The sequence below is a fragment of the Saccopteryx bilineata genome, chromosome 2 (genome assembly GCF_036850765.1).
Source record: "Saccopteryx bilineata isolate mSacBil1 chromosome 2, mSacBil1_pri_phased_curated, whole genome shotgun sequence".
NCBI classification, from domain to species: domain Eukaryota; kingdom Metazoa; phylum Chordata; class Mammalia; order Chiroptera; family Emballonuridae; genus Saccopteryx; species Saccopteryx bilineata.
The window spans coordinates 239,538,122-239,563,829 of NC_089491.1; the positions used below are offsets into that span (position 1 = coordinate 239,538,122).

General features: G+C 44.7%; 1 long non-coding RNA gene across 1 annotated transcript; it reads right to left on the minus strand.

Annotated features, from left to right (window-relative positions):
* Positions 1-1,043: 1,043 nt before the first annotated feature.
* Positions 1,044-25,685, minus strand: LOC136325385 (uncharacterized). The gene is made up of 3 exons (XR_010729247.1): positions 25,498-25,685; positions 7,002-7,051; positions 1,044-1,337 (listed from the first exon to the last, which is right to left on the minus strand). It is a non-coding gene; the product is annotated as an uncharacterized lncRNA (long non-coding RNA).
* Positions 25,686-25,708: the final 23 nt, after the last annotated feature.

The window sequence follows — 25,708 nt, forward strand, 5'->3', positions numbered from 1 at the left end:
CCGCAACTATAAGTTGAAGCTTCTCATCTCTCTCCTTCTTATTTGTTTCTCTCTCTCTCCTCCCACACACAAAAAAATTAAAAAACTTTCTTATAGTTATCTTATTGCAGGAATCAAAGGAGGACAAAAATGCCCAGATAACTTGGTAATGGAAGTAGGATTTATTCAGCAGGTGGAGCAGCGTGACCCCAACAGGGGCAACCAAAACACGTGCTCCCCGAAGTTAGAATTCTTACATGTTATACCTTTACAGCTTTAGCTTTCATGTGACAAATGCCTGATTTCTATGACTTCTTTGTTTGCAGGCCTATGTGACTTTCCTGTCTTCTTACTGGGGCTGCAGTTCATTTCAAGGAACTGATAACCAGCAAGGTCCACACCCATGGATTGTTATTTTTCAAACATTTCTGTCTGGCCTTGTTCCCTCAGTCAAGAACACTGAGGTCACAGGCTGGAGTGTAAGACCCCAGACATTGCAGGCCCCCCTCTCCTTTGCATTCTTCTGGTTTTTCCTCCTTCATTCCCCTTTTTGAGACCTCCAGAACTTTTTATTATACTGGACTCTCACATTTTGTTTAACTCCTGGGGGATTTCCTGATAGTGTAAAACTATTCTTTTGTTTGTTTGTTTGTTTGTTTACAGAGACAAAGAGAGAGAGTCAGAGAGAGGGATAGACAGGGACAGACAGGAATGGAGAGATGAGAAGCATCAGTCATTAGTTTTTCATTGCACATTGCAACACCTTAGTTGTTCACTGATTGCTTTCTCATATGTGCCTTGACCGTGGGCCTTCAGCAGACCGAGTAACCCCTTGCTCGAGCCAGCGAACTTGGGTCCAAGCTGGTGAGCTTTTGCTCAAACCAGATGAGCCTGCGCTCAAGCTGGCGACCTCAGGGTCTTGAACCTGGGTCCTCGGCATCCCAGTCCGACACTCCATCTACTGTGCCACCACCTGGTCAGGTAAAAACTATTCTTATTAAAGTGTTAAACCTACTAAAAGCTGAAAACTGTTGGAATCCATGGGAGTCTGAAAAGACCAGAATAACAGGCTTTATTGAAAGGAAGAAAGGAACCCTGCTGGGCACTTCTCTGGGGAGAAGAGCACCAGTACAAGTTAGGGGGACAAATTTATAGGGTAAAGGAGAGTCTCGAACAAGTGGGTGTTGAATCAAAAGTTCTGGTATGTCCAGAATGCTCCTCCTTGGGGGGCTTGCCAGCTTCTTGGAATTCCTCTGTCTCAGGGCGATAGTCCAATAATTAAGGTCTGATAGATAAGCGGAACATCAAGAGGACAGTTTGGAATTCCTGTATCTATCATTTCTCAACTCTGTGGTTACCTATAAAAGAAAGGCAGTTATTAATTTTATAATATATGGTGAGGGGTGATGAGGAGAAAGAGGAGAAAAAAATTGGAAAATTATTGCTTCTTCTGGAGAGAACTCAAGAAGGGAATCTTGCCAAGCCAAGTCCCCAATCCAGTTAAGGAGGTCATCAATTTCCATGCTGTGAGGGCTGAACCAGACGATGTCTTCGAAAACCTGAGTGAGGAAGTAAAAAAAATCTTGCGAGGTAATAATTGTTAGTTGCTTGCTGCGAGTACTGATTGAACAGGGTGACATGGTGATACATGGTTTCCTGGATGAGCCTCATGAGATGTGCTGGTCTGGTTCCTCTCAAATGGGAGGACATGTGGAGATTTTTAGAGACAGGGAACCTGTTGGTGTAAGTTTTAGAAGGACTGAATATGTGTGGTTTAAAAGGAAGGGGGTTTGGAGAACATTCAGGAGGGAACTTCTCAGGCTGAGGGGCGGCTTCTTCCTGCTGTCATCCCTACCTATTTGATATTTCCCTTGTGAAGTTCTCCTTGGGGTATTGGTGAATAGGAGTGTAGGAGCATTTGATTGTAGGTAATCCTAGAGATTTCTCTCATCCGGGCCTGTAGGAACTTGATAAAGAAGGGGGCAAGTATTTGGAAAGGAGGGTTGTATAGCGGAGGTGAAAGTTCTTCCATGGTAGAGATATTCTTTCCTGGCAGCCCTGGAGAGAACAGTTAGCTTGAGCTAAAAGAAATGTTTCAGGTCCATTTGTAGGCTCTTCTTCAACCAAGAAGACCCAGCGATCTTGTCCCCTTACTATGTGAAGGATAAAAAGACTGAGAAGCGTGAAGCAGTGAAGGCTTTTCACTCTCCTCGTTCTTCAGGGATACTGGAGAGCTTTAGGGTTAGGGGACCTGTAGGGGTTGAAAGATAGGATTTATGAGGTTTGCTGATATACAGTTTCAGATTCTTCTGTTTCGTGAGGGCAGGTTTCAGGGTTGGTGTGTAGAGTTAGGTAGATTTTTCAATTTTCTGACTGGCGAAGGTCTGCATGCGGTTCTGTAAGAAACTAGTGAACAAACATAAGAGGCAGAGTCCAAAAGTTAGAAAAATAAATATGAGAGTGAGTGGACCAATGAAAGGCAATAGTCAAGACACCCAGTTTGTGTGAAACCACCGATTCCATGTCTCGGTTTGTTTTTTATGAATTGCTGGGCTTCAGAGAGAAAGAGAGAATAGGAATAAGACAGTTAAGTGGTCAGTCCCCCTGCCCCTAGACCTATTTTTATAGAAATTTTTAAAGCAACAAGAAGAGGGATTACCTATACAGCTCATTTGGTCTTAGATTGATGGGTAGTGTACTAGGAACTGGAAGAGGCTCATGGGGTGGGATTAGGTTGATATTTGGGGTGAGATAAATTAGGGTACAGGTTTCTGTCCAATTAGTAGGGAGACATATATAGGTGTTGTTCCCACACAAGTAGAAAGCACCTGACTGGGTGAGGCAGGCTGAGAGGTGAATAGAGAATAGAAGGACAAAGGATCGGTTTCGTTTCTCTGTTTCTGAGTTCCAGATGGTCAGGGTGGAGGAAAGAGTCATCCCAATAAGTGGGGAGAGTAGAGGATTGTTAGTTAGGGTGACTAATTAAACATTCTTTGAAAACCCGTTTTATGATTATTCAAATTCTTTTTTTCTCAGTACAAACCTCCTACAACCTGCACAAACCTTATAAACCTTCAACTTTCATAAACTTTGTTATCCAGAAATAACTGGCCTTCATAACAACTTGCTTTTCCTTTTTCTTTCAAAAGTATTTCCATACCTTATACCTTCTGTTATTAAAACCATACAATTCTTTTCTAGTCAGAACTTTTGATTTAAAAATATTTAACCTTTAGTGACAGTTAAGTTGACTTTCTTTTTACCCTAGTTTCCCTTTTCCCAAAGTCTGATTAAAAGAGTCCTTAGTCTACATCAGACTAAGAAGTTTTTGCTCAGCAAGAGAAACTGATAACAAAATAAACAGAAAGCCAACTAAATGGGAAATGATATTTTCAAACAACAGCTCAGATAAGGGCTTAATATCCAAAATATACAAAGAACTCATAAAACTCAACAACAAACAAACAAACAATCCAATAAAAAAATGGGAAGAGGATATGAATAGACACTTCTCCCAGGAAGAAATACAAATGGCCAACAGATATATGAAAAGATGCTCATCTTCTTTAGTGATTAGAGAAATGCAAATCAAAACGGCAATGAGATACCACCTCACACCTGTTCGATTAGCTGTTATTAGCAAGTCAGGTAATAGCAAATGTTGGAGAGGCTGTGGAGAAAAAGGAACCCTCATCCACTGTTGGTGGGAATGTAAAGTAGTACAACCATTTTGGAAGAAAGTATGGTGGTTCCTCAAAAAACTGAAAATAGAACTACCTTATGACCCAGCAATTCCTCTACTGGGTATATATCCCCAAAACTCAGAAACATTGATACGTAAAGACACATGCAGCCCCATGTTTATTGCAGCATTGTTCACAGTGGCCAGGACATGGAAACAACCAAAAAGCCCATCAATAGATGACTGGATAAAGAAGATGTGGCACATATACACTATGGAATACTACTCAGCCATAAGAAATGATGACATCGGAACATTTACAGCAAAATGGTGGGATCTTGATAACATGATACGAAGCGAAATAAGTAAATCAGAAAAAAACAGGAACTGTATAATTCCATACGTAGGTGGGACATAATAGTGAAACTAAGAGACATTGATAAGAGTGTGGTGGTTACGGGGGGGAGGGGGGAATGGGGGAGGGAAAGGGGAGGGGGAGGGGCACAGAGAGAACAAGATAGAGGGTGACGGAGGACAATCTGACTTTGGGTGGTGGGTATGCAACATAATTGAACGACAAGATAACCTGGACTTGTTATCTTTGAATATATGTATCTTGATTTATTGATGTCACCCCATTAAAAAAATAAAATTATATATAAAAAAAAAAAAAAAAAAAGAGTCCTTAGTTTTTCATATATTCGCCATATGTAGACCAACCAGCTTCAGGTTTGTGGTTGGAGTAAGGCATGCCGTTTTTCTATTTTAGCAGCAGTGGGAGTTGTCAGGATTACAGTGCATGTGGACTTGTCCACATGAAAGTCAGTCCTTGGGTGATGTAATGCTGGAAGCGTCTCTTGGACAGTCTTTGAACAGTTTGCTGAGTAATCTGTAAATCCTGCAAGTACTTAGGGAAAGGGTGGTTATTTTTCTACACTTTTCAGTTGGAGTTTAAGTCCTAGTGACCACTGCTTCTAGCTGGAATTAGCAGCAGGTCCCAGCCTACAATAGGCATGGGGCATTGAGACAAGAGGAATAAAGGAGATACTATATATTAAATAAAGTAACAAACTCAGACTGTCAATACCTACAGTAGAGATCTTTGAGGGATAAATAAAACTCAAATATTCAAGCGAAGCATAGTAGATGGCCCTTGTGTTTACAAGAAAGAGATCAGTTTATCTGCTACTTGGAAGAAATACTTTAGGCTCGTGAACGATGTCCTTGGGCCTTCAGTGGCAATTCCCAGCATGATGGGCAAGGTCAGGTCACAGGTAGCTGGAGCAGGGCTAGAAGAGACTGAACCCTCTCTCCATGGAGCAAGGGGGCAGTTTACCTTCTCGTGTCCCTCTTACCACAGCACAGTCGTGTCAAACTGTGGGGCTGGGAAGCCTGTCAGGCTTCATTTTAATGACATTTTTTTCCCACTCTGGAGCAGGGCCCTGATGGAATCCTATAAAGCCCTTTAGGGTCCTGGAGCCTTTAAGAGCGTATGCCAAAAGCTGATATTTCTTGACTTCTTTTGGGCCTTATTTGCCTTTTCTGTTACTTCCTTGGCCATTATAGGCCTTAAAAGCCATGCTCAGAAGATCTCACTGAGGGGCTTGACTAAGAGAGCAAAATTGGGAATCCGGTATCTAAAGAAGCCTATTAGACCAAGGAAAGAAAGGATTTGATCTGCAGTGGTAGGTGGTTGGAGACTGCAGAGGGTCTGTGTTAGATCTAGGGTGAGGCCTCAGGTAGTGGGAGTTAAGGCGATGTCTAGATAGACTAGGGACTGAGAGTGAAGTTGAGCCTTAGCAGAGAAGACATGATATCTCTTCATGGTGAGGAAGTTAAGAGTGGAGGTGTGTCTCCTTGAGGCAGGCAGGGAGGGGCTGCAAAGGAGTAGGTTATTTACATATTGTAAGAGAGTACTAGTTTTGAGATTGCATGCTGCTAAATCCTGAGCTACTGCCTGCCCAAACAGGTGTGGGCTGTTTTTGATCCCCTAGGGTAAGACAGTCCATGTAAGTTGCTGGGCTGCATTAGTGTCTGGATCAGTCCAAAAAAAACAAAAACAAAAACAAAAACAAACAGAAAGTAAGAGTCAGGGTGTAGAGGAATGGTAAAGAAGGCATTCTTGAGGTCTAGGACCAGGAAGTGAGTGGTGTTTGAGGGAATGTATGACAGTAACTTGTAGAGATTAGGGACTACTGGATGGAGGGGAATTACTGCTTCATTGATCAGGTGTAAGGCTTGTATGAGGTGATAAGCCCCTGAAGGTTTTCAAACAGGAAGGATGGGGGTATTGCAGGGAGAGGACCAGGGGTAGTGGAAGACACAGTCTCGGAGGAGGGGAAGGATGGGCCAAAGAAGAAAAAGAGACAGAGCTGCCCATCTGTAAGGAGGGAGGAGGGGTTTAAGAACACAGTGGAGAAGGGAGGGGCCCCTGGCCAGCAGGGGAGGAGAGAGAGAGACTGGTATTTGCAGGTGAATGAGAATAAGGATTCAGTGAAGAGAGGGGAGGGGGCTTTCTGGAGGGAAGAGACTCAAGTGGAATAGATTTGCAGAGGGACCAAAGAGGGGTCCTGAGAGAGGGGTGCCCCCAGGGGTGAGGCAGGAAAGGGAGAGAGTTGGGAGTCCGTGGAGAAGGAAAGATTAGGAGTGGAGGTTTTAGGTGAGGTTACTTTGGCCAAAAAACAGCCTACGTGTAGAATAGGTGGTACAGAAATTAAGGACAGGAGCGAAAGGAGAAGAAAGCCTGCACATAAGGAATTTCTGATGCTCTCCCCGTCCGGTGGCAGAAATTGTCAAGATCTCTTGGGATATTGTAATAATAGTAGAAAGCAACCTGGGTAGGTGCCTAGGCCTTCAAGAAAGTCCACAGAAGCAGGTTGCTCAGAGTAGAAACCTCCCAAACTGTGAACCTCAGAGAGTAGAGCGAGTCCCAAAGGAGTAGATGAGTCCTGAAGGAGTAGAGGAGTAGTCTCTGAGGCCTAAGATTGGGGAAGAGCCCATGTTCCAAGGGGAGTCTGGATGGACGGTTTGGACTGAGAGGAGCCCACAGGAGAGGAGACTGGTGAGAGGGCATCCCCACCTTCAGTCACAGTTTTGAGAGGAGAAAATCTCCATAGAAGAGAGTCTCAGATAAGAGGTTGTCACCCCAAGGCCGAGATCTTAGGACGTAGGAGAGGGGCCTGGCTAGGCGCACTTAGACTTTTGTAGAAGTCCATAAAGGTTTAGAGGCAGGCCAATCATAGATATGGGGTCTGAAGTCAAAACTGTCCGACCAGGAAGGGGTGTTTTTAGAGAGAAATTTGGAGGCCAACCAGGGAAGGGGGAGGGAGAAACTCCTTACCTTTCTCTGGTCAGGGGTTCAGGACAGGGACAGATCGCCAGCCAATCAACCTACAATTGCACGTCCAAACAGAAGTAGGGAGTAAGCCCAGGACAAGCTGCCACTGCCCATTGCTTCCCTGGTTGTAAGTTTGGACAGCAAAGAGGGATCGTCCAGGCAGTTAGTACCCTGTCCCGGGTTTCGGTTGGAATCCATGGGAGTCCGAAAAGATCAGAGTAACAGGCTTTATTGAAAGGAAGAAAGGAACCCTACTGGGCACTTCTCTAGGGACAAGAGCACCAGTACAAGTTAGGGGGAATAATTTATAGGGTAAAAGGAGAGTCTCGAGCAAGTGGGTGTTGAATCAAAAGTCCTGGTGTGTCCAGAATGCTCCTTTTTGGGGGGCTTGCCAGCTTCTTGGAATTCCTCTATCTCAGGGGTGGTAGTCTAATAAGGAAGGGTGAGGTCTGAGAGATAAGCGGAACATCAAGAGGGCAGTTTGGAATTCCTGTATCTATCAAAAACTATTCCCCTAAAAGGCTATTGGGGTTCTATCTGTGCCAAACTTGCACGGGCACATGTGCTGGTCTTGTCATCTTTTTGACAAGGTCCTTAATGCCTGGCCTTGGTCTTCTATTTAAAGGGAACAATTGATGAGATTGAATTTCTCACATACTCCTCCTTCTGCTGCTAATGGTTAGTCTAGTGCCAACCTGTTTTGGTAGATGGTGTTTCTCATCTGAGTCTGTTGATGTGCAAGGAGGGTTAGGGCTCTCCTTGTCTCATTGGTAATGGCTTCTAAGACTGCCTCTGTAGTCAGAAAATCTAGTTTAACATGTAAATGGGGGTACCATATCCCCAAGAGCCATCCTTTGCTCAGGTGGCAGGTCCATAGTATTAGATTATCCTTTCTGGGGGGCACTCATTATCTTTTTAGTCTCCTATCTAGAGTTCTCTTTTCACCCATTTTTTCCCCTCTGAACAAAGCTACAACCAGCACAAACTTTCTGCAACTTACATAACCTTCAACTTTCATAAACTTTCTTATCTATTCAGAAATAACCAGCTTTCACAACTTACTTTTTCTTTCTAAAAGTACTTTTATAGTTAATACTTTTTATTATTAACACCATACAATTCCTTTCCAATTAATCAGAATTCTTAATTTCCAAAAACCTTAACCTTCAGTGACAACTAAGTTAGTAATAAGTAATCCTCTTTTAAAATGTACTTCTTTTTGGAGGTGTCCTTTTTCCAAGTAGCCTATCGGACACGTGACTTATATTCACAGGTTATTCTACAGGGGTAGCTATGAGCACATATATACTTTTCATTTACCTTGTAGCTGCTCTCCCAGCCAAGGGACCTACACCCCCTTTCTCTATGACTCATAGCAGCACATGCATCAAACCTTAAGATGACTTGTTCTGGCTTTCCTTTGACCCTAGTTTCCCTCCCTCCCTCCCCAGAGTCCAATTATAAGGAGCTCCATGGTGAGGTTGCTCAGGCTTTGGCTGTGTGTGGACCAGCCAGCTTCTGGTTTGTGGCTGGAGCAGGGCATGTTGTCCTTCTCAGGGTCAATTTACAGGGGTTGGTGGGATCTGTCTGCACTGTCTATGAGGGGGTCTCTACAGAAGCCGCCAGCTTCAGTCGACTGTGACAAACGTAGGCAGGTATTCCCTTTACTTTGGCAGCCGTTGGAGTGGTCAGGATCACAGTGTAGGGTCCTCTCCACTTGGGATGGAGGGGTGCTGGATTCCAATCTTTGACCTAAACCTGGTTACTTAGGGAAAAAAAGAGTTAACAGGAGCAAACAGACTGATCAGAGTCCCATTTAACACCTACTTGGATATGGTATAGGCTACTTTACCTAGAGCCCCTAGATGTCTGTGTAGTTCTGTCTCTCCTAGTTCTCAGAGTGGGGAAGGAGTCCCTGGAAAACTGCAATTTTGGAAGAGGTCTATTGTATAATATCTCATAAGGTGAGTACCTAGTGTTCTTGGATGGGGTACACTGATTTTAAACAGAATTAAAGGTAAGGCTTGCACCCATGTAAGATTGGTCTCCTGATAAAACTTGCTAAGCTCTAACTTTAGAGTCTTATTCATTCATTCCACCTTCTCCAAACTCTGGTATATATGCCGCATGAAGCTTCCAGGTGATGCCTAAGGCTTGTGCTGTTTGTTGTACCACCTTAGCCACAAAAGCAGGGCAGTTGTCAAAGCCTATCCGAAGTGGCAGTCCAAACCTTGGAATGACTTCTTTGGCCTATTCGGTCTGGGTGGTATAGGCTTCTACCTATCCTGCCTTCTGGTGTCCTTGGCAGTGGATTACTGCTATCTGTTTTGGCTTCCAGATTGCTTCCAGCAGCTGGAGAATTTTTCCTGGGTATTTGAGGTTCTTGTCCCCAGCTGTCAGGAGCCCTGTTTCCTTATATATGGCTCCATGCACTTGCAAGTAAGAAAGGCAAAGTGAGAATTGGTAAAAAAAAAACATTCACTTTATTCCTTTACTGAGATGTAGGGCCCAAGTCAGAGCAGTCAATTCTGCCTGCTGAGCAGAAGTTCTTTGGGGCAGAGGCCATGCCTACACAGTCTCTGTTAAAGTCACTACTGCATACTCTGCTTGCCTTTCCCCTGGTGAGTTGACAGAGCTACTTCTATCTACATACAGCTCCCAATCTGGGTCTCTTATGGGTTGATCTTACAGGCCTGGCCAGCTGGGAGTTTTGCTGCTGTTCTCCCTCCTCTACTGGGAGCAGCATTGCTGGGTTTAAAGTGGTACACACCTCTATTGACAGCCTTAGGTTTTCACAGAGTAAACTCTGGTATTGATGAGACGAGCATCTGTGAGCCAATGATGCCCTCCTATACTCATCAGAGCTACCACTATACGAGGCACCCGCATCTCCAAGCCCTGTCCCAAAGTCAACCTGTCTGCTTCCTGTGCCAACATCACTGCAGCTGCCAAGGTCCCTGAGCATGGCTGTCAGCCCCTGGCAGCTCCGTCCAACTGTCTGGAGAGGCAAGCCACTGGTTCAGGCTACGAACCTAAGTCCTGGAGTGGCAAAGTCTAGTAAATCCATAAAACTTAAAACTTTATTATCAGAGGTTCAACTCCTCTCTAACAAAGATGTTCCTGACTAATCTTCTACTAATAATCGTACCCATTTTGCTGGCTGTAGCGTTTCTAACCCTACTAGAACGCAAAGTGTTAGGATACATACAACTACAAAAAGGTCCTAATGTTGCTGGCCCCTAGGCCTACTACAACCAATTGCAGATGCAGTAAAACTATTCATTAAAGAACCCCTCCAACCTCTTACATCATCCGTCTCAATATTTATTATCGCCCCTGTTCTGGCCCTAACACTAGCTCTAACTATATGAACCTTCTCCCCATGTGCCACCCCCTTATCAACATGAACTGTGGAATCCTAGTTATACTAGCCATGTCTAGCTTGGCTGTATACACCATTCTATGATCAGGATGGGCCTCAAATTCAAAATACACACTAATGGGGGCATTACAAGCTGTAGTACAAAACATCTCCTACGAAGTATCCCTGGCCATAATTCTCCTATCTGTCCTACTAATGGATGGCTCCTTTACATTATCCACCCTAATTACAACCCACGAATACCTATGACTAATCGTCCCCACATGACCCCTAGTCATAATATAATTCATTTCAACCCTAGCCGAGACTAATAGTGCACCTCTCGACTTAACAGAGGGAGAATCAGAGCTAGTGTCTGGCTTCAATGTTGAATACGCAGGAGGCCCATTTGCACTATTCTACCTAGCAGAATATGCCAACATTATCATGATAAACATTCTTACCACAACCCTTTCTCTAGAGGCATACCACAACCCCCTGATACCAGAATTTTATACAATTAATTTCACCCTTAAAACCCTACTCCTAACCATCGCCTTTCTATGAGTACGCGCATCATACCCCGCTTCTGATATGACCAGCTAATACACTTTCTATGAAAAAATTTCCTACCTCTAATACTAGTCCTCTGCATATGACATGTTGCCATGCCTGTCCTCATAGCCAGCAAGGGTTTTCATAAGAAATATGTCTGATAAAAGAGTTACTTTGATAGAGTAAATAATAGGGGTACAAACCCCCTTATTTCTATATCTAGAACTATAGGACTTGAACCTACCCCTAAGATTTCAGAAATCTTTGTGCTACCACACTACACCAAATTCTAAGTAAGGTCAGCTAAATAAGCTATCGGGCCATACTCCGAAAATGTTGGCTTATATCCTTCCCATACTAATAAATCCCCTTATCTTTACCACAATTGTATTAACAGTTGTATTAGGCACCACAATTGTAATAATAAGCTCTCCCTGACTAATGATTTGAATAGGCTTTGAAATGAACATGCTGGCTATTATTCTGGTATTAATAAAACAATATCATCCTCAATCAATAGAAGCCACCACTAAATTTTTCCTAACACAAGCCACTGCCTCAGTGCTCCTTATACTGGCTATTATTATCAACTTATTATATTCAGGCCAATGAACATTCACAAAACTAATAAACCCAACAGCATCAATCATCATGACCTTAGCCCTAGCCATAAAAATAGGTCTAGCCTCCTTTCATTTCTGAGTCCCAGAAGTTACGCATCTCCCTTTCAGGCCTAATTTTACTTATATGACAAAAACTCATACCACTGCCAGTCCTTTATGTAATCAACCCTAATTCTACTCATATCTGCACTATCTATTGCAGTTGGAGGCTGAGGAGGACTCAACCAACCACAACTGCACAAAATTCTAGCATACTCCTCAATTGCCCACTTAGGATGAATAACTTCAATCTTAACCTTTAATCCAATCATGACTTTACTCAACCTTCTCCTGTATATCTTTTTTTTTTTTTTTCCATTTTTCTGAAGCTGGAAACAGGGAGAGACAGTCAGACAGACTCCCGCATGCGCCCGACCGGGATCCACCCGGCACGCCCACCAGGGGCGACGCTCTGCCCACCAGGGGGCGATGCTCTGCCCATCCTGGGCATCGCCATATTGCGACCAGAGCCACTCTAGCGCCTGAGGCAGAGACCACAGAGCCATCCCCAGCGCCCGGGCCATCTTTGCTCCAATGGAGCCTCGGCTGCAGGAGGGGAAGAGAGAGACAGAGAGGAAAGCGCGGCGGAGGGGTGGAGAAGCAAATGGGCGCTTCTCCTGTGTGCCCTGGCCGGGAATCGAACCCGGGTCCTCCGCACGCTAGGCCGACGCTAGGCCATATCTTAATAACAACCACAACATTTGTGCTATTTATGATAGCCTCAGCAACAACAACAATATCCCTCTCCCATATGTGAAACAAAATACCCCTAATCACCACAAGCACCCTAACCATCATACTCTCATTAGGAGAGTTACCCCCTCTGGATGGCTTTCTACCTAAATGAATAATTATTCAAGAGTTGACAATGGCCCTGGCTGGTTGACTCAGTGGTAGAGCGTCGGCCTGGTGTGCAGGAGTTCCGGGTTTGATTCCTGGCCAGGGCACACAGGAGAAGTGCCCATCTGCTTCCCACCCCTCCCCTTCTCTTTCCTCTCTATCTCTCTCTTCCCCTCCCGCAGACAAGGCTCCATTGGAGCAAAGTTGGGCCGGGTGCTGGGGGTGGCTCCAAGGCCTCTGCCTCAGGCGCTAGAATGGCCCTGGTTGCAACAGAGCAACACCCCAGATGGTGGGCATGCTGGGTGGATCCCGGTTGGGCGCATGTGGGAGTCTGTCTGACTGCCTCCCCGTTTCCAGCTTCAAAAAAATGCAAAAAAAAAAAAAAAAGAGTTGACAAAAATTAACAATAATAGCCATTACTGCCATATTAAACCTTTTCTTCTACCCATACAGCTAACATATGCCACATCACTAACAATATTCCCAGCAATGAATAATATAAAAATCAAATGACAATTTAATAGTAAAAAACAAATAAAATGCCTCCCAACACTAATTACTCTATCAACAATAACTCTCCCACTCACCCCAGCAACAATTCTACTCAACTAGAAGTTTAGAAGACCAAGAGCCTTCAAAGCTCTAAGCAAATAGCACACATATTTAACTTCTGTAATAAAACCTAAGGGCTGCAAGACTCTATCTTACATCAACTGTGCAAATCAACTGCGTTCATTAAGCTAAACCCTTTCTAGATTGGTGGGCTTCCAACCCATGAAATTTTAGTTAACAGCTAAATACCCTAACCAACTGGCTTCAATCTACTTGTCCCCCCGCTGAGTAGGGGGAAAAAGGCGGAAGAAGCCCCAGCAGGATTGAAGCTGCTTCTTTGAATTTGCAATTCAATGTGTAATACACCACAGGGCTTGGTAGAAAGAGGACTCACACCTTGGTCTTTAGATTTACAATTTAATGCCTACTCAGCCATTCTACCCATGTTCGTAACTCGCTGACTCTGGTCAACAAACCACAAAGATATCGGCACACTGTGCCTTTTATTTGGTGCTTGAGCGGAAATGGTGGGCACAGCCTCAGCCTCCTAATCTGCTCAGAACTTGGTCAGCCAGGAGCCCTACAACGCGACGACCAAATTTACAATGTAGTAGTTACCGCCCATGCATTCATAATAATTTTCTTTATGGTAATGCCTATTATAATCAGCGGCTTTGGAAACTGACTCGTATCCCTAATAATTGGCGCCCCAGACATAGCATTCCCATGGATAAATAATAAAAGCTTCTGATCACTGCCCCCTTCATTCCTACTCTTACTGGCCTCCTCCATTGAAGCTGGTGCGGGGACCGGATGAACAGTGTGCCCCCACTAGCCAGCAACCTAGCCCACGCTGGTGCCTCAGTTGACCTGGCTATCTTTTCACTACACCTAGCAGGTGTGTCTTCTATTTGAGGAGCAATTAACTTTATTACCACTATTTTCAGTATAAAACCCCCTGCCCTATCCCAGTACCAAACACCTCTCTCTCTTTGTCTGATCCATCTTAATTACCTCAGTCTTGCTCCTTTTATCACTCCTTGTCCTAACTGCCGGAATTACCATGTTACTAACAGACCAAAACTTAAACACAACGTTTTTTGACTTTGCTGGAGGGGGTGATTCCATCCTATATCAACACTTATTTTGATTCTTTGGTCACCCTGAGGTATATATCCTTATTCTTCCCAGGTTTGGAATTATTTCTCACATTGTCACATACTATTCAGGGGGAAAAGAACCATTCAGTTATATAGGAATAGTTTGAGCCATGATGTCAATTGGGTTCTTGGAGTTTATTGTCTGAGCTCATCATATATTCGCCATAGGTATTGACGTTGACACACGGGCCTATTTTACATCTGCTACTATAATTATCGCTATTCCCACTGGTGTTAAAAGTATTTAGTTGATTAGCAACCCTTCACGGGGGTAATATTAAATGGTCACCTGCCATATTATTAACTCTCAGATTTATTTTCCTTTTTAATGTAGGGGGGTTAACAGACATCAAACCAGCCAACTCATCTCTAGAGACTCCATGACACTAACTACGCAGTAGCCCACTTCCACTACTTCCTCTCTACAGGGGCAGTATTTGCCTTTATAGGAAGATTCGTCCATTGATTCCCCTTGTTCTCTGGCTATACCCTACACCCCGCCTGAACCAAGGCCCACTTCCTAGTTATATTTGTAAGGGTAAACATAACTTTTTTCCCTCAACACTTTCTAGGTCTGTCCGGAATACACAACAATATTCGATTACCCAGATGCTTATACAACCTGAAACACTGTTTCATCCATAGGTTCTTTTATCTCATTGACAGCAGTAATACTAATAGTTTTCATCCTATGAGAAGCATTCATCTCTAAGTGAGAGGTCTCATTAGTGGAACCAACAACTACAAACTTCGAATGACTTCACGGCTGCCCTCTTCCTTATCACACATTCGAGGAACCCACATGTATCAATGTTGAGTAATTAAGAAAGGAAGGATTCAAACCCCCTTAAATTGGTTTCAAGCCAACACCATAACCACTATGTCTTTCTCTATAACAGAGGTATTAGTAAAATTTACATAACTTTGTCAAAGTTAAGTTATAGGTGAAACCCCTATACACCTCTATGGCATTCCTATTCCAAACAGGCTTCCAAGACACAACTTCTCCCATCATAGAAGAGCTGCTACACGTTCGCGACCATACTTTAATAATCGTTTTTCTGATTAGCTCCCTAGTCCTCTATGTCATTTCAATTATGTTAACTACAAAACTAACCCACATGAGCACAATAGATGCTCAAGAAGTAGAAACTATTTGAACAATCTTTTTTTTTTTTTTTTGTATTTTTCTGAAGCTGGAAACGGGGAGAGACAGTCAGACAGACTCCTGCATGCGCCCGACTGGGATCCACCCGGCACGCCCACCAGGGGCGACGCTCTGCCCACCAGGGGGCGATGCTCTGCCCCTCCGGGGGGTCGCTCTGCCGAGACCAGAGCCACTCTAGAACCTGGGGCAGAGGCCAAGGAGCCATCCCCAGCGCCCGGGCCATCTTTGCTCCAATGGAGCCTTGGCTGTGGGAGAGGAAGAGAGAGACAGAGAGGAAGGAGGGGGGGTGGGGGGTGGAGAAGCAAATGGGCGCTTCTCCTATGTGCCCTGGCCGGGAATCAAACCCGGGTCCCCCGCACGCCAGGCCGACGCTCCACCACTGAGCCAACTGGCCAGGGCTTTGAACAATCTTACCAGCTATTATCCTAATCATAATCGCACTTCCATTCCTACAAATCCTTTACATATAGACGAAATCAATCACTATCACTGTTAAAACTATGGGCCACCAATAATATTGAAGCTACGAATATACAGATTATGAGGATTTAAATTTTGACTCCTATATAGCTCCTACATCAGAATTAGCGCCAGGTCAAATCTGCCTGCTAGAAGTTGACAATCAAGTAGTCCTGCCTATAGAATTCACTATTCACATATTAATTTCATCAGAAGACATCCTACACTCCTGAGTTGTACCATCCCTAGGTTTTTGTTTTGTTTTGTTGTTGTTGTTTTTTTTAACAGAGACACAGAGAGAGATAGACAGGGACAGACAGACAGGAACGGAGAGAGATGAGAAGCATCAATCATAAGTTTTTGTTGTGACACATTAGTTGTTCATTGATTGCTTTCTCATATGTGCCCCGACCACGGGGCTACAGCAGACTGAGTGACCCTTTGCTCAAGCCAGCAACCTTGGGTCCAAGCTGGTGAGCTTTGCTCAAACCAGATGAGCCCATACTCAAGCTTGCAACCTCGGGGTCTCAAACCTGGGTCCTCTGCATCTCAGTTGGATGCTCTATCCACTGTGCCACTGCCTGGTCAGGCATGTACCATCTCTAGGTTTAAAAACAGATGCTATCCCCGGGCGCCTAAATCAAATAACCTTATTATCTACACGGCCCAGTTTATACTATGGACAATGCTCCGAAATTTGTGGGTCCAACCATAGCTTCATGCCAATCGTACTTGAAATAGTCCCATTAAAACACTTTGAAAAATGATCATCATCTGTACTACAACCTCATTAAGAAGCTAATGTAGCATTAACCTTTTTTTTTCTTTTTTTCTTATTTTAAATTTTAAAAATCATCAGCTTTTCATTGGGACTCCTTAGTTGTTCATTGAGTGCTTTCTCATATGTGCCCTGACCACGGGCCTTCAGCAGATCAAGTAACCCCTTGCTGGAGCCAGCGACCTTGGATTCAAGCTGGTGAGCTTTCTCTCAAACCAGATGAGCCCAAGCTCAAGCTGGCGACCTCGGGGTCTCAAACCTGGGTCCTCCGCATCCCAGTCTGACGCTCCATCCACTGCGCCACAGCCTGGTCAGGCAGCATTAACCTTTTAAGTTAAAGATTGAGAGCTCCACCCTCTCCTTAGTGAGATGCCCCAACTAGATACTTCAACATGATTTGTTACAATCCTATTAATAATTATTACACTATTTATCATTATGCAATTAAAAGTCTCTAAACATTCCTACTACTCAAACCCCAAACCCACTGTAGCCAAATCACTAAAACACCCAACCCCTTGAGAAGCAAAATGAACGAAAATTTATTCGCCTCTTTCATTACCCCTACAATAACAAGACTACCTATCGTTATCTTAATTATCATATTCCCAACTATTCTATTTCCCTCCTCCAGCCGACTGATGGCAAATCGACTAGTTGTAATCCAACGATGGCTTCTCCACCTGACGTCAAAACAAATAATAATAATCCACAGCCAAAAGGGACAGACCTGAGTTCTTCTATTAATATCTCTAATCCTATTTATTGGACCCACAAATCTCCTTGGCCTCTTACCACATCCTTTACACCTACTACCCAACTATCGATAAACCTTAGAATGACAATTCCACTGTGAGCAGGTACATTCTTGGCTTTTGACACAAAAAATGTGCATCCCTCACACATTTTCTCCCACAAGGCACCCCCCCCTTATCCCTATATTAGTAATCATTGAAACAATTAGCCTGTTTATTCAACCTATAGCCCTTGCTGTCCAACCGATAGCAAACATTACCACTCAGCATCTTTTAATTCACCTTATCAGGGGAGCAACTCTTGCACTAATAAGCATTAGCACCGCAACAGCATTAATTACATTTATTATTCTTATCCTACTAACAATCCTAGAATTCGCCGTCGCTGTCATCCAAGCCTATGTGTTTACACTTTTAGTGAGCCTTTACCTACATGACAGTGCCTAATGACCCACCAAACCCATGCATACCACATAGTAACCCCTAGCCCCTGACCCCTCACAGGCGCCCTTCCCGCATTACTATTAACATCCGGACTGATCATGTGATTCCACTTTAACTCGACTTCCCTTCTACTACTAGGCCTAACAACTAACATTCTAACAATGTATCAATGGTGACATGATGTCATCCGAGAGGGCACCTTTCAAGGCCACCACACACCAGTAGTCCAAAAAGGGCTTCGCTACGGAATAATCCTCTTTATTATTTCAGAAGTATTCTTCTTCGCAGGATTTTTCTGACCTTCTACCACTCAAGCCTGGCCCCTACCCCTGAGTTGGGCGGATACTGACCTCCTGCAGGCAACACCTCCCTGAGCCCCTTAGACATCCCTCTGTTGAATACATCAGTCCTACTGGCTTCTGGCTTATCAATCACCTGAGCCCACCATAGCCTAATAGAAGGTGATAGGAAACACATAATTCAGGGCCTATTCATTACAATCTGCCTAAGCCTATATTTCACACTACTTCAAGCCTCTGGGTATTATGAAATCTCCTTCACTATTTCTGATGGAGTTTATGGCTTTACATTCTTCATGGCCACTGGATTTCACGGACTACAAGTAATCATTGGCTCCACTTTCCTGCTTATTACCACAATTAAAATTCCACTTTACATGACCCACCACTTTGGGTTCAAGGCCACGGCCTGATATTGACATTTTGTTGACGTAGTTTGACTTTTCCTGTACGTCTCTATTTACTGATGAGGTTCTTATTCTTTTAGTATTAATTAGTACAGCTGACTTCCAATCAGTTAGATTCAGTACAAGCCCAAAAAAGAATACTGTAATTAACATACTAATTTCTATCTTCATTAATACCCTACTAGCGACTCTACTAGTAATTATTGCATTCTGACTTCCCCAAACCAACATATATGTAGAAAAGTCCAGCCCCTATGAGTGTGGATTTGACCCAATGGGGTCAGAGCACCTTCCTTTCTCCATAAAATATTTCCTAGTAGCCATCACTTTCCTGCTATTTGACCTAGAGATCACCCTCCTTCTACCCCTCCCCTGAGCAACTCAAACCAATAATCTCCCCGCTATACTCACAATATCATTATTTCTCATCTCCCTATTGGCCATTAGCCTCACCTACGAATGACTGCAAGAAGGGTTAGAATGAGCTGAATAATGATAGTTTAGGAAAAATAAGTGATTTTGACTCACTAGACTATAGCCCCACCCATAACTATTAAATGTCTCTGACCTATATAAACACAATGCTAGCCTTTACAACTTCTCTAATTGGCCTACTAATATACCACTCCCACATAATATCCTCATTACTATGCTTGGAAGGCATAATGCTATCATTATTTGTAATAACTGCTATAACAATTCTAAACTCCCACTTAACTCTTGCCAGCATACTACCTGTCATCCTCCTAGTCTTCACCGCCTATTGAGGCAGCCCTGGAGTTACCCTATTAGTCATAGTGTCCAACACTTATGGTGTTGACCATGTTCAAAACCTAAAGCTATTACAATGCTAAAAATCATTATACCAACAATCATACTTGTCCCTCTCACATAGATATCTAAGACTAATATGATGTAAATTAACACAATATACAGCCTCATGATTAGTTTATTATGCCTATCCCTAATCAACCAATTCAGTGACAACACTCTAAACCAGGGGTAGTCAACCTTTTTATACCTACCACCCACTTTTGTATCTCTGTTAGTAGTAAAATTTTCTAACCGCCCACCAGTCACAGAGTGATAGTGATTTATAAAGTAGGGAAGTAACTTTACTTTATAAAATTTATAAAGCAGAGTTATAGCAAGTTAAAGCATATAATAATAATTACTTACCAAGTACTTTATGTTGGATTTTCGCTAAGTTTGGCAGAATAAATCTTTATAAAACAACTTACTAGCCTGACCTGTGGTGGCGCAGTGGATAAAGCATCAACCTGGAACACTGAGGTTGCTGGTTCAGAACCCTGGGCTTGCCTGGTCAAGGCACATATGGGAGTTGATGCTTCCTGCTCCTCCCCTCTTCTCTCTCTCTCTCTCCCTCTCTCTCTCTCTCTCCTCTCTAAAATGAATAAATAAATGAAAATTTTTTTTAAAAACTTACTATAGTTAAATCTATCTTTTTATTTATACTTTGGTTGCTCCACTACCGCCCACCATGAGAGCTGGAATGCCCACTAGTGGGCGGTAGGAACCAGGTTGACTACCACTGCTCTAAACTTATCACTAATATTCTTCTCCAACTCCCTATCAATACCCCACTGCTGTCTTGTTCATCTTCCAGATGTACAGCACAAAATGTTTCGCTAGGTTAGGAAGACCTAGTGCTGGGGCAACTTGTGATTCCTTCTTATGAGTCTGAAAAGCACAGTCCTGTTCCAGCCCCCAGTCCATGGGCTCTTTTTCTCCACCATTTGTGACTTCATTAGAGGGGTTTGGCCAGTATTGCAAAATGGTGGATCCACACATGACAGAATGCAACTGCACCCAGGAACTCCTAACCTCCTTTACACCTGTTGGAGAATAAATCTCAAATATTTGGCCTGACCAGGCGGTGTCACAATAGCTAGAGCGTCGGACTGGGATGCGGAGGACCCAGGTTCAAGACCCCGAGGTCACCAGCTTGAGCGCAGGCTCATCTGGTTTGAGCAAAGCTCACCAGCTTGGACCCAAGGCCACTGGCTTGAGCAAGGAATCACTCAGTCTGCTATAGCCCCACGGTCAAGGCACATGTGAGAAAGCAATCAATGAACAACTAAGGTGTCGCAACGAAATACTAATGATTGATGCTTCTCATCTCTCTCCGTTCCTGTCTGTCTGTCCTTATCTATCCCTCTCTCTGACTCTCGCTCTGTCTCTGTAAATAAATAAATAAATAAATAAATAAATAAATTTTTTTAAAAAAATCCCAAGTATTTTACTTGCCTTTGGCAAATCTGGGCCTTCTTCTTCGAGACCTTGTGCCCATTCTTCTCGAGATGGTGTAAAAGTTCGTCAGTTCCTTGAGTACATGCTTGGAGAGTCTCGTGACCCAGCAACAGGTCATCCATGTACTGGAGGAAGACACATCCAATGTTCTGTGCAGGAAACTGCCGGAGGTCTTGAGCAAGGGCCTTCTCAAAGATGGTAGGGGAGTTCTTAAACCCTTGCAGGAGCCTAGTCCAGGTGTATTGTCCCTTTGTTCCTGTAGCCAGGTCCTCCCATTGGAAGACAAACAGCTCTCAGCTTCCAGGAGCCAGTCTTGTACTAAAAAGGCATCTTCAAGTTCAAGCAAGTGAACCAGGAGACTTGGGCAGAGAGGTTAGGGGTTTGGTACTGTCAGGTGCAGACTCACTGCTGCCTCATTTATTATTCTCAAGTCCTGTACTGGCTGATAATCATTAGCTCCCGGTTTTCTGACGGAAGTAAAGGAGTATTCCAGGATGAATGGCGCAGGATAATAATGCCATGCTCCTTGAGTCTCTGTAAATACACCTGGATTCCTTCCAAGGCTTCCCTAGAAATCAGGTGATGTCTTTGGCTAACTCCAGGCTTTAACTCTATCTATATATACTGGCACATGATTTATTGCCAGCCCGGGGTGGGGGGGGATTATCTTCTGCTTATAACCCCAGCCATTTTGGGGTTAGCCTCTAACTAAGTGGCATCCCAGGCTTGGTAGCAAAAATTCTCTATTCCTCCTCTCTGGGAACGGTTATAGTTAAAACAAAGCTAGGCTTAGGCACCTGCAAATCCAGCTGGCCATCGTCAGCAAAAGAGATAGTAGCCCTCAGTTTGCTTAGCAGATCACGCCCCAGCAGGGGCACAGGACAGTCAGGCATATACAAAACTGATGCATAACCTCATGACCTCCTATGGCATATTTACAGGGCCGGCTGAATGCCTGTTCTGCCTGTTTTCCTGTGGCTCCTACAATGTCCACCCTACAGGTGGAGAGTGGCGCTACTGGCCAGGTCACCACTGAGTGTTCAGCCTCTGTATCAGTCAGTAAGTCTATCTGTTGGGCCCCTACTATCATATGGACCATAGACTCACCAGAGGCCCCTGAGTTCAGTCGCCCTCAGTTCAAGAGGGATTGCCCAGCTACATTGAACAGTGTATCTTCCCCTTTGGAGGCGGCTGGCAAGCACACCTCCTCCTTGTCCTGCCTGGGACATTTTTCCAATGACCGGTTTCCTGGCAGATGGTACACTGATCACGCCGCAAGGGGCCCTGCCTGACTCTCCGTTCTTTCCCTTGCCTGTTTTCTTTCCATTTTCAAACAGGGGAGGCTTTCCTTTGCCCTTGTACTGAAGGGCGGCAGCTATGAGATGTCTTTTCTTTATTTGGCACTTATCTTCTGCAATCTCTTCGTTGTTTTGTTTTGTTTTTATTTATTTTATGACAGAGAGAGTCAGAGAGAGGGACAGACAGGAAGGGAGAGAGAAAGCATTAATTCTTCGTTGAGGCACCTTAGTTGTTCATTGATTGCTTTCTCATATGTGCCTTGACCATGGGCCTTTAGCAGACCGAGTAACCCCTTGCTCGAGCCAGCAACCTTGGGTCCAAGCTGGTGAGCTTTTGCTCAAACTGGAGACCTCGCGGTCTCGAACCTGGGTCCTCTGCATCCTGGTCTGACACTCTATCCACTGCACCACCTCCCAGTCAGGCTGCAACCTCTTTGTTGACATAAATCTTGTTGGCTACTTCACTGTGCTTCTCACTCCTCTCAAAGGCATCTGCACTTTATCCATTGTCTGAGCACAGCCTCCCAGCTTGGGGGTGGGGGGGCCTGCACCTGTTCTAGCAGGGCAGTGAGAGGCGCCTCCCGCCCAGGTGAGCTTATTCTGGGGCTTGATAGACCTGGCGATGATGGGTCTGAGTCAGTAGCAGTCTCTGGGGTGGACGGGGAGCCAGGTGTGGAAGGGTTGCCAGTATGCATGGTGGGGGAGCCAAAGTTTCTGCTCTTCTGGCTCTCTAGGGGTTAAAATCTCCGGCACCAGCCAGCGGCAGCGGCTCTCTGGGATTAGTAGAATGCTCTCCTGCCTTTGCCATTAATACTTGACCTCTAAGCCAAGGGGGAGGGTGCAGAACTAGTGTAAACCAAGTGTCTATGTAGGGAAACTGATCAGGGTGGCCTGGATCTCTAGTGACTACTTGCTACACCTTCTCTTTCCCTGCCAGCACGGCTTCTTTCTAGCACTCTGCATTCTTTCCTCTCTCACTCTGCAAACATGGCTTCTTTCTCTGTCTCTTCTCCTTCTCTCTTTCTCTTTTCAAAACTTTCTGGCTGAAAACCTCTCCTCCAGCAAACATTAGCAAAACAATGCTCCCTCCAAAGCAGGGATGCAATTCACAATTTGTAATCAATTGCCCTGCTCTGAGGGCAAGCACACACTGGGCTGCCCAGTGCCATTTTTAACAATAAAAGTGAGCAAACTCAAAAAACACAAGTTTTACAAACTCATTTGCCCAACAGTGGACTATTCTAGTTCACATAAGGTCCTCAATTTCCCCGGGGACATAGTAACCCCATAACCCACTGAGAACCCTTTCTAAAATTCTTGACCGTCGTGGCTAAAGGAGTGGGTTTCGCCTGTGAACCTCATGCTTCCCATGACAGAAAACAATTAGACCACACGAAGGAATTGGGGAAGGGTAGGGGCAATTTGAAGGGGACCCAACACTTGCTTTGGCCCTGTGGGAGAGAGCTGGAAGGGTGACGAGTCACCACTCCCATGGGGACCACTCCCCACACCTGTGGAGGGTGACGAGTCACCACTCCTAATCCGTGGGGCCCATTCCCCACAACCTGTGGAGGGTGACCGCTCCTAACCTAGGGAGGGCGATCAGTGACTCTCCAGAGGGTGATCAGGCCTCCCTCTGTCCAGGGGGGCAGGACTCCAGCTAGCTTCCCTTGCCTGGTTTTCCTTACCAGGGCTCTGACATGCCCTCGTTCCCTTATTCCTTCACTGTCTGGTCCTTGCTGGGACTGGTGAAAGAGATACTCCCCCCTCCATCCTACAGAGGAGTCCACCCAGGGAAATTCCCGGCATAAACTCAACAGGTGCGTCTGCAGGGCAGCTTGGGGGCTCCCCAACAGGGTGCCTGACGTCTGCCAATTGCATCTTTCCTCCCTAGTTCCCGGCCAATGCACCAATCTGTTCTTATTTTATTAATTTATAGTTGTTAATATATTAGTGGTTTATCTTTTGTTTACTGGTTTAAGCTATTTGATTTACTTTTTTTTTTTTTTTTTGTATTTTTCTGAAGTTGGAAACGGGGAGGCAGACAGACTCCCGCATGCGCCCGACCGGGATCCACCCGGCATGCCCACCAGGGGGCAATGCTCTGCCCATCTGGGGTGTCACTCTGTTGCAACCAGAGCCATTCTAGTGCCTGAGGCAGAGGCCATGGAGCCATCCTCAGTGCCCGGGCCAACTTTGCTCCAATGGAGCCTTAGCTGCAAGAGGGGAAGAGAGAGACAGAGAGGAAGGAGAGGGAGAGGGGTGGAGAAGCAGATGGGCGCCTCTCCTGTGTGCCCTGGCCGGGGATCAAACCTGGGACTCCTGCACGCCAAGCTGATGCTGTACCACTGAGCCAACCGGCCAGGGCTGATTTACATTATTTTTACAGATCAAGTTAGTCAAACTTATTTCATTAAAACTGGCTTCTTTTGGAACATGGCTATTGTAATTTGAGGCAGAGATCATTTTCCTAGTTCCAATTTTTCAATGTTAAGAAGCATCTCTACTCAGCAGTAATTACAACTAAGAGGTCATACATTTGTTTCATCATCATAGCCTTAGAGGAAAAGAAAACCTTACTAAAAAGAAAGCCTGACTAGCAGGGATCTGATGACAAGGAACAGGATTTCCCAGGGTGACAGGCATTAAGACTCCACCTTATCATCCATTTAAAAAACAATGAGTATGAGCAAGTGCCAGGATGAGGCCTGGTGGTTAAATAAATTCCCAAGTTGATGGGAAATTAAAGAAGTGCTTTCCCAGCTCTGGCTCAGGCACATTATCAATCTGAAGTGCGTGGCTCCATTAGCCTTTTAACTGGTATCAATGCCTCCCTGCCATTATCTTTTCCCATCAGGCTCCATTCACTCTTTCATACAGGAGATCTGCTCAGGTTTTTGCCTTATCCTCAAAAGTGCCTTCCTTTGACTTTATAGAAAAGAAAAGCTATTTGATCAAAAGGAGCTGCACCTGGGACCCCCTTCCCTCCCAGTCTGCTGGTGGATACCCTCCGCCTTTCTTTAAACCCTAAATACAGCATCTCTTCCACGAAGACTTTCTTGGTTCCCAGTGCCCTCGACAATCAATAAGCTAGAAGGCACCTTCAAGATCTGGAGGAGAGGCTCTCAACCCTGACTTCCTCTGGCCACCTGAGAAGCCTGTAAGAGGTACATCTGCCACACTCCTCCCAGATGCTAATTAGTAGGTCTGAGATGGAGCCTTAGCTCTTGCATTTTCCACTTCCGTAGGTGTTTATGAGCCACAGGGTGGGAAGCTATTCAATTAAGTCAACCCTTAACTTACAGATGAAAGCATTGAGACCACATGATGGAACATCGTTGCATTTAGTAGAAAGCAGCTCCTTCACGGCCAGGACTTTTCTCCTTCACAGCTCTAACCCCAGCACCTAGAAATATGCCTACCTAGCATGTGGCAGATTTGATGAATGAATGAATGAATGAATGAACGAACGAACCCATGTAGCACCAACCTTAAACTCCAAACTTGGTCCAGAATATGACAGTCTTCTTTAGGACAGCCTCTGCTCTGAGTCCTTGTTGCCAGCTTTCCAGGTTCTGTATTTGTTTTGCATCTTAGGAGGTCACAGTTGATCGCAGTCTGCCCTGGGTGCCCAGCGACTGGCCCCTATCGAAGCACACACCTTAGGGAGTGTCTGGGGCCAGGGAACACGTCAGCTGGAG